General features: G+C 35.9%; 1 long non-coding RNA gene across 1 annotated transcript; it reads left to right on the top strand.

Moving 5' to 3' along the window:
• Positions 1-3,657: 3,657 nt before the first annotated feature.
• LOC133129645 (uncharacterized) lies at positions 3,658-5,751 on the top strand. Its single transcript, XR_009708835.1, has 3 exons — positions 3,658-3,953; positions 4,581-4,787; positions 5,226-5,751. It is a non-coding gene; the product is annotated as an uncharacterized LOC133129645 (long non-coding RNA).
• Positions 5,752-7,827: the final 2,076 nt, after the last annotated feature.

The following is a 7,827-nucleotide window of genomic DNA, read 5'->3' as shown; positions in this document are numbered from 1 at the left end:
GGCTACAACATATCCAGCAAGGATTTTTTTATTTATTGGGGCGGATAATATATGTCAACTACTGTGCCAATCGCTAGGTTACATAAAAACCCACTGCCCAAGATTGACTTCTGCAACATCTTAAAACAACGAATACAGAAGGTGGGGCAGACGAAGCTTCCACGATCCTCGAAAGGTAGACTCCACGGTTTGCATCGCATTCTATTCTCGTGCTAGTGCATGCTTCTGACAACATTGTATGTGTGACCGACACAACTGGGGAAATGACGTCAGACTTGTCCAGCTGGGTATTACAGCACATTAGTAATAATATTCTGAACACTTCTTATCCGTTGCATTCCTGATATGAATAGGCACATTTGATACATTACAATGAAGAATAACCTATATATGGACTGTTTAAACATATTAATCAAGAGTGAAGGTAATTTAAAATGAAATATCTGCGATCCTGACTAAAACTGTGAGCCCAGAAATAATATGTTGTGTTGATTATCATTCCACAATGAAAACGCGAATTTTACTGTGTTAGGTCCATTTCCTTGAAAATATAAGTTTTGATTAGCACTGGATGTTCTGGTTATATGTATAATTGAAATATTATGACTTGCATTTTGAGTGCCCGGTGATTGTATGCACAACGTCCCCCAGTCCAATAAAGAGTAAACAATAAAAAGCAAGCACATCCAATCTACTGAGCGACCCATTGCAAATTATAAATCGCAATCCAATGTATACTGGATCAACATTGAAGAAGCTAACTATCAACTATCAACTATCAACATCTATCATCTGCAATAAAGCACACGGCACTGTGGTCATTTTTTATTAGAAATTTGACATTTCACTTTTTGCTTAATTTATTAACATACTCCATTATATACACATTTTAATTCAACGGGTTTGGCCGTCATTAAAAAAAGGCCACAATGGTGTCAGGGAATTCAGGCAATATCTCAGGCGTCCTCAAGGTGGTATCAATCAGCTCATGTCTCCTGCTATGGTATACGTTCTAACTTTAGGTTAGGTATAAGTACCTAACTTATTCCTGTGCTGTCTCATTAAAAGACTATGTATTTCTTCATTGTTTGTATCCATCACAATCCTCGATGTTATTACCCTGAGTCAATTTCACAGACCAAAATAGTATCAAAATCATCATCAAGTCGTGCTTCTTAAGTCTGGTGCTGGGGCATCCTTGTGTATGCTGGTTTTTGTCCCTATCACAACTGCAACCCCAGAATTGTAATAGTTCTTAATCAGATTTACATTTATCTGTCTGTTGAAAGATGGTATACCAGTAACTAACTACACCACAATGCAGAATGTTATCCTAGAAATTACTGCATGCCATGAAGGATATGCTTCCTAAATTCGCATCCCTCTTTCAGATAAACAAATATTGACAGATAGACAGTCAGATAACTTGAGAACCCCTGATATACAGTAGAGAGATTCTTACATTATACTTTTCATTTGTGTTAAGGGCATAAACACTGCAATTCAAGATGTAATATTTCATGAAAGCACAATTTAAGTTTTGTCTGGATATTCTGTACAAACTTTAAAACACAATTTTGTTACTTAGACTATGGGGATACATTTTTATTTCTCACAGCACTAGTACACAGTCGTATCCCATGTGGGTTAGGATGAAAGTAGGGAAATTTACCCAAAGAATCCGCTCTGACAAATGACGAATGAAACCCTTGGCAATGAGACATTTCTGAGGTCTTAAAAGTTTACTGTGGTCAGCAAAAGTTTTGTGGTGCTTCTTATAAACAACAGATGGGTTCCCCATGGTGACCAGGCTAACTTCTCAATATGGCTCTCGTAATCTGACAACATAACATAACATTCTGTAGCAGTTTCACTATCTTAAGAAATCTTTCTCAACCTGCAACTAATTGTGGTGCCAGGGAGGGTAAATGGAGTGCTGTCCACCAGGGGGCAGCACTGGCCCATCATACAGGGAAAGCCACAAGTGTGTGTGTGTGTGTGATTGTAATCACTGTAGCTGAGGACCATTACCTAATCATTGGGCTACACATAAGAGGCCTGGTTTTCTGGCCTGTGAGAGTTGGTTTTGGGCACTAGCTGGATTAGAAGACTGTTTTTTGTGTTCCTGTTATGTTTTTTTTGTGTTTTTTTTCAACTTTTTTTGCCTGCCTTTTTTCATAGGGGGAGGGTGTATGTATAAATGTATAAAAACTGTGAATGGTTTGACTACAAATGTAAAATTGTGGTGTACCAAGCCAAATAAAGATAAATATGTCTTTGTCCCAAACATTGTGAAGCATTCTGGAAATCTTGTGGTAATATGAAACAAGTCATGAATATTCATTAAATAAGTCTCCAGGGTAGAATTTCTATAATACATAGAGAGGAGGGTAAGTATGAATACTGAAGGTGTTTAATATGAGAAAATAAAATGGTAATTTCTTATCTCAGCGGCCAAATCAGGCAAAAGCTGACTTATTATTGTGACTTACTGGGGGCCTTGAAACATCCATATTTCAGGGATCATTTGAAATGAATAATATAAAATAATCTTATTTATTTATTTATTGCTATATGCTGACTAGTCTATAGTTTGGGTTTCATTCACAAGGTACTGCCAACTCTTCCCATCAACTATTCCTGGAGTAAAAACTATTTTGACATGGTGAAACAAAAATGTATAAAAATAGCCTAAAATCTGTGAATGCGCATGTGCTAACCACATATTAACTGTGTGTTCCCAAACCTAAAATTGCTGCAAATCATAGGCAAATCAAGATATAATGGGTCTTTGTCCCAAACATTATGGAAGGCACTGCATGTCTTATTGTAAGCTAAAGGCTACATATCCTTTTGAAATATGTTATCTATAATCATTACTAATGAATGTTAAAGTTTGTTTCATGTTTTTTATGTTTATGGTCGGTATATTTTCAAAACGAATTAACTGAAAAAATAAAGCTTTAATGAATCTAGCTCTGGTAGTGCTTAGTTGAAAAATATTTCTGAACATACCAAATAACCCTTGGATTTGCACACTATTTCAGACACTACCTACAGCCTGGAGCCATTGTGTCTAACGTCTGGGTGACAGATCATATTTCAGAGAGTGACTATTAAAGTTCTATTTGTCGTCAGCCATTTGACCTGTATATGGCTTCACACTAGATGTACAGTTTCTTTAATGTGAAGCCCCTAATATATGTTCCATACAGGTTGTAGAACTGCCATTTAGGGTGTTTTACGTCCAGGGATATCATGTAGGTTGAAAAGGGATCAATCAAATGTTCTGAAACTAGACTAAAAAGCTAATTATATGAAATACTGTACCACACCTACAGTAATGAAAGGGGAATTTAGGTTTATAAAGACATTTGTGCAAACTTGAGGATCATCCCATAACCATTATAAAACACAAAATAACAAAGGTGTATTTTATTGTTATCAAAAACATATTATGCAAGATAGCCATTACCTACAACCTGTAGAATTATAAACATGTTTATGAGCAGACTAAAGAAAGCGGTGTGTTTAATTAGTGGCTGCACTGTATCCAATGGAATCATCAGACTTGTCAACGCAATGGCCACGCACGCGGCACTCATACTGTAGCTTGCAATCTGAAACATTCTCGAACATTACCATTAGGCACTGAGACTCTTTGCGAAGTAGCAGCCTTCTACGCTGCGACAACGGCAGTTTCTTAATTTGCGGCGCAGAGTAAACTCAACCAGTCATAAGTTTTCAAGGCGAGAAATACCTAATATTTGAAAACATACATGTCAAGAAGAGTCTTTCAGTCTCTGCACCCGGAAGCTTGATTTTTATTTTGTCACATGGCTAGCAAGAGATTTCAATAACAAAAAATGGCGACAATCACGTTGTTCAATGTGGTCTTGCTGCGTCATTAAAGATATTTATGTAAACACGGGGAAGAAAAGGGAAAATTGCGGGTAAGTGTCACTCTGATGTATAAAATAAAGTAGCTGATAATATCTAAATATGTACTGCTTAAAAATATCGCTTCATACACCATAGTGCTGTACATGAGGTTTGTTTTTGCCTTCAAAGGGGTGTGTACTGAGCTGGGCGTTAGCTGCTGGCAGCATAAAAATAAAACGTAGCGTACAAATTCTGCAATATAGCTGGCTATAGCCTATATACATAGACCTTACGCAAATATTATATACCTGGCTCGTTCTCTATGGTGGAGTCACAAACAAGCAAGCAGTTCACATTACTTAATAGCAAGTTAACTGAACATTGAATGCACGTGATTTTATGTGAATGTATTTTTCCCAGGTAGCCTACATTTATTTTTACAATGTAAACGACATAAACTACAGATTTAATTTCTGCCGTTTCCAAGTGTGTTCTAGCCACGGCGTATATAATGTAATGTTTTCAATGTGTATTTTTCGATAGGCTATGGGTTCGTTTTTATTTTTTTATTTATACATATGTTACTTAGATGCTTCATGGTCAGACACTAGTTAGTGACAGATAAAAGGAGATGGGCGTTTGTGATATTTCTTCTGCTCTTACTCTGTATGTAGCCTATGCTATATTTCAATATTTAGGCTGGGGCAGTTCTGCTTCTACGACACTGACGGCAAACGCGACAAACGAAGTTGTTTACATGAAGGGGTCAGCACGGAAGGCGGGGCGCCAGGGGGAGGAGGCTGTTTCAACAGGCGTCGCGACTGGACTACTGGAGAGTAACCAAGCAAGGAGGGCGGAGTCACCGGAAAACCATAACAAGTCTGACGTCAGCATTGAGTGGTGTGGTATGTAGAAATTAGGCATGCACTGTGCTGCGACGGTATGTGTGTACTGAAGTGCACGTTTTTGAGGGATTATTGGATATGACGTGGTATTTTTCGGCAGTTTTGTATTGTGGTGTAAGCTAAATTGTATTTCGTTATTAGGACCGTACATATTCTTGATATTTTAGATATTTATCACTGTTGCTTTGCTTTTATAGTTTAATGTGATTACATTTCATTATTATTATTATTATTATTATTATTATTATTATTGCAATGTTTCGAACCGAAACTAAAATGAAAGGCAAACATGCTTCCACTTAAAAACCTTTTTTTTTTTCAGTCACAATTTTACAATATGCACCAAATGATGTTAATAAATAAATAGACAAATATCATCTTACATCAACTAATTTCATACATTGGTGTGCCTGTGAAACTGGATCTTGGTTTTTACAGCCTTGTGATGATTCTCCCCAGTTATGAAGATGGCTGCTTGGCACAAGGACCTTTTGGGGCTGCTTGGCTCTGGAGGGGCAACAGCACTGCTAGATGTGACAGGCTGCCCTGGTTCAGTTCTCACAGTGCTGATGCTGTCCATTTCAAAGGTACAGTACTGTGATAACTGAAGGATGGCAGCCATCTTGGCTCCACTTGCCCAGTGTGTGGGGGTAAAAAAAGCCAAGTACTCACACTAACCCCATTATAGGAGTGTACATTTCCTGTTAAAAGCCAATTCTGAGGTATGTTTCTTAGCCATACATGAATCAAACTGAATGGAATTTTGAATCTGAAGCATACTTCACATTTACAATGAAGTTTAATGAAGATCCACTGGCTAGTTTTTATCCTCTGCACAAGAAAAAATATTAAAAATCGTAATTAGCTTGTACAAATGATAATAGGCATAGATTTCTTGTGTTAAATATTTTGAAGCAAATGTGTGCATTCGATTATGTGCATAATAAAGATCATTGCTCTAAAACTGTTTATCATTTAAATTGTTTATACATTTCACATGTATCCATTTCAGAATCCACATGCAAATAACACACTTAAGAGTTTACATTACATCCTTGTATACTGCTAACTTTATATTATAACCATTTTTAGTTTAATATAAAATGTTGACTAGAGTAGAAAATAATTCAGAAAATTCCATTCATAAAACTACTATAGTGACAATAGGAGAAAAAAACTAACAACAAAAACAAAACAAAGGAAATTCCATTCTTAAAAATACTATAGTGACAGAGAAAAAATGGGGGAATTCAGCTGAGCACCACAGCACTCACACTCTTACCTATTATATGACATAAGTACTTTTCAATGAGTTGTTTTTCAATATGGTACTGTACGGGATGTTCATTTCACAAGTTTGAGGTGGGTTTAGATTTGAATACTGATTGGTCAAAACAGCTTACATTAAACTAAATTGCTTTGCAAAGTTTTAAATACAAATCTATATGGAATAAATTTTAATAATAAAAACAAAAACATTTCCCAACAAAAATGAAAAAAACACACGACACATTTAAATCCAAGTTAAATACATATAGGCTGAATCTGAAAACTCATCTTGGCGCCATTCCTTCCTTCAACTGATGCACAGAGCACTTCCAGGGCCCAGTATTTCAACACTTTTGAGATGTGCAGTCTTTGGATATGTCTATCTTTTGGTCAAAATAATGCAACAATTGATTAGGACAAATATTTTTCCAAACATGTTGGAAAATGTGTAAATCAGTTTGAATATTACTCCTATTTATCTGCATTAGTACACAATACATTGACCAAAGTCAGTCTAATTTCAGAATTCAGTTTGCATAATTAGTTCTGTTCATCTGCTTCAGTACACAATACATAGGGCAACATCAGTCCAATTTCAAAATTCTATGTCAGACTGAATAATATGAATATCTTCCAAACACAATTGTTTTGTGAGCATAATGTTTTTACTGATCACATGGGCTGAAGTCGAAATAATGGTTCATACAGTGTGCCATCTCTTTGACTGTCCAACTGGTCCATCTGGATTCTGGCACAGCATTTTCTGAGGAATAACTTATTCTTCCTTAAAAAAATTATTATTTTTTTTTCACCTACTCATTAGGCAATTATTTTAGAATAGATAACAATATATTTTGAAATAACATCGCAAAGCATTTACAGATATTTAAGGCTTGCAGTTTTTTGGCAGACCACTTTCAGTTTTGTGGGGTCCGACTTTAAAATATTTTATTGTCCATTTAGAATGGCTATTGTTAATGTGCAATCACTGGATAAAACAATATTAAAGATGTGCCACGTGTCCCACTCATCAGCCTTGAATCCATCCTGAACCCACCCTTTCAGTAAGCAAGTAGGCTAAGTAAATGACGATTATCCTGATTTTCCCTATCAAACCTATACTAATCTACACCTTACAAATACCCAAAACCAACATTTGATTTAGATTCTAGTCAGGATTAAATTACAAAACCCTTATCCCAATTTTTAGGATCAGGATCATAGCTTCTAGCGTTTAAATACCCAATTTTGGGATGCGACCCTATCTGATTACTGAAATACTATCCAAAATAGTTTTTAAATACTGGACCCATGGCAGAAAGAGGCTAAATACCAGTGAAATAACAATGGAAGGGACGAGAGAGGATTGCATTTACAGTAAGAGCATTCAGGTGTGGCCATGGGCTATACACAAGTAAAAAGGACTGCCATCCTAATCCCAATCCATACCATCACTGTATAATCCTATTGTGCATAATAAAACCACTTCTCAGATTTTAGGAACACTCAGATTAAAGGAACAGTTTATTGAAGCCCCTCATTGTTCATTTAAATTATACCATTTTAAATCATTGCAATTGACATTAAAAAGTTGAAAAAATGCCCAAAATTCAAGGATACGATATGCTTACTGAGTAATAACTGAAGGAAGGTGTGCTGAGATTGTTTCATTTTATACTGTGATTGTGTTGTATCAATTGTATATTCTGTGTCATCAGTTTTTCGCACTTCGTCATGCATATTTAATTGTGCATAATATTTCTTATTAGTT

Source organism: Conger conger, chromosome 5, assembly GCF_963514075.1.
Source record: "Conger conger chromosome 5, fConCon1.1, whole genome shotgun sequence".
NCBI classification, from domain to species: Eukaryota; Metazoa; Chordata; class Actinopteri; order Anguilliformes; family Congridae; genus Conger; species Conger conger.
The sequence above is the reverse complement of the archived record's forward strand: the minus strand, read 5'-3'. Positions and strand labels throughout refer to the sequence as shown.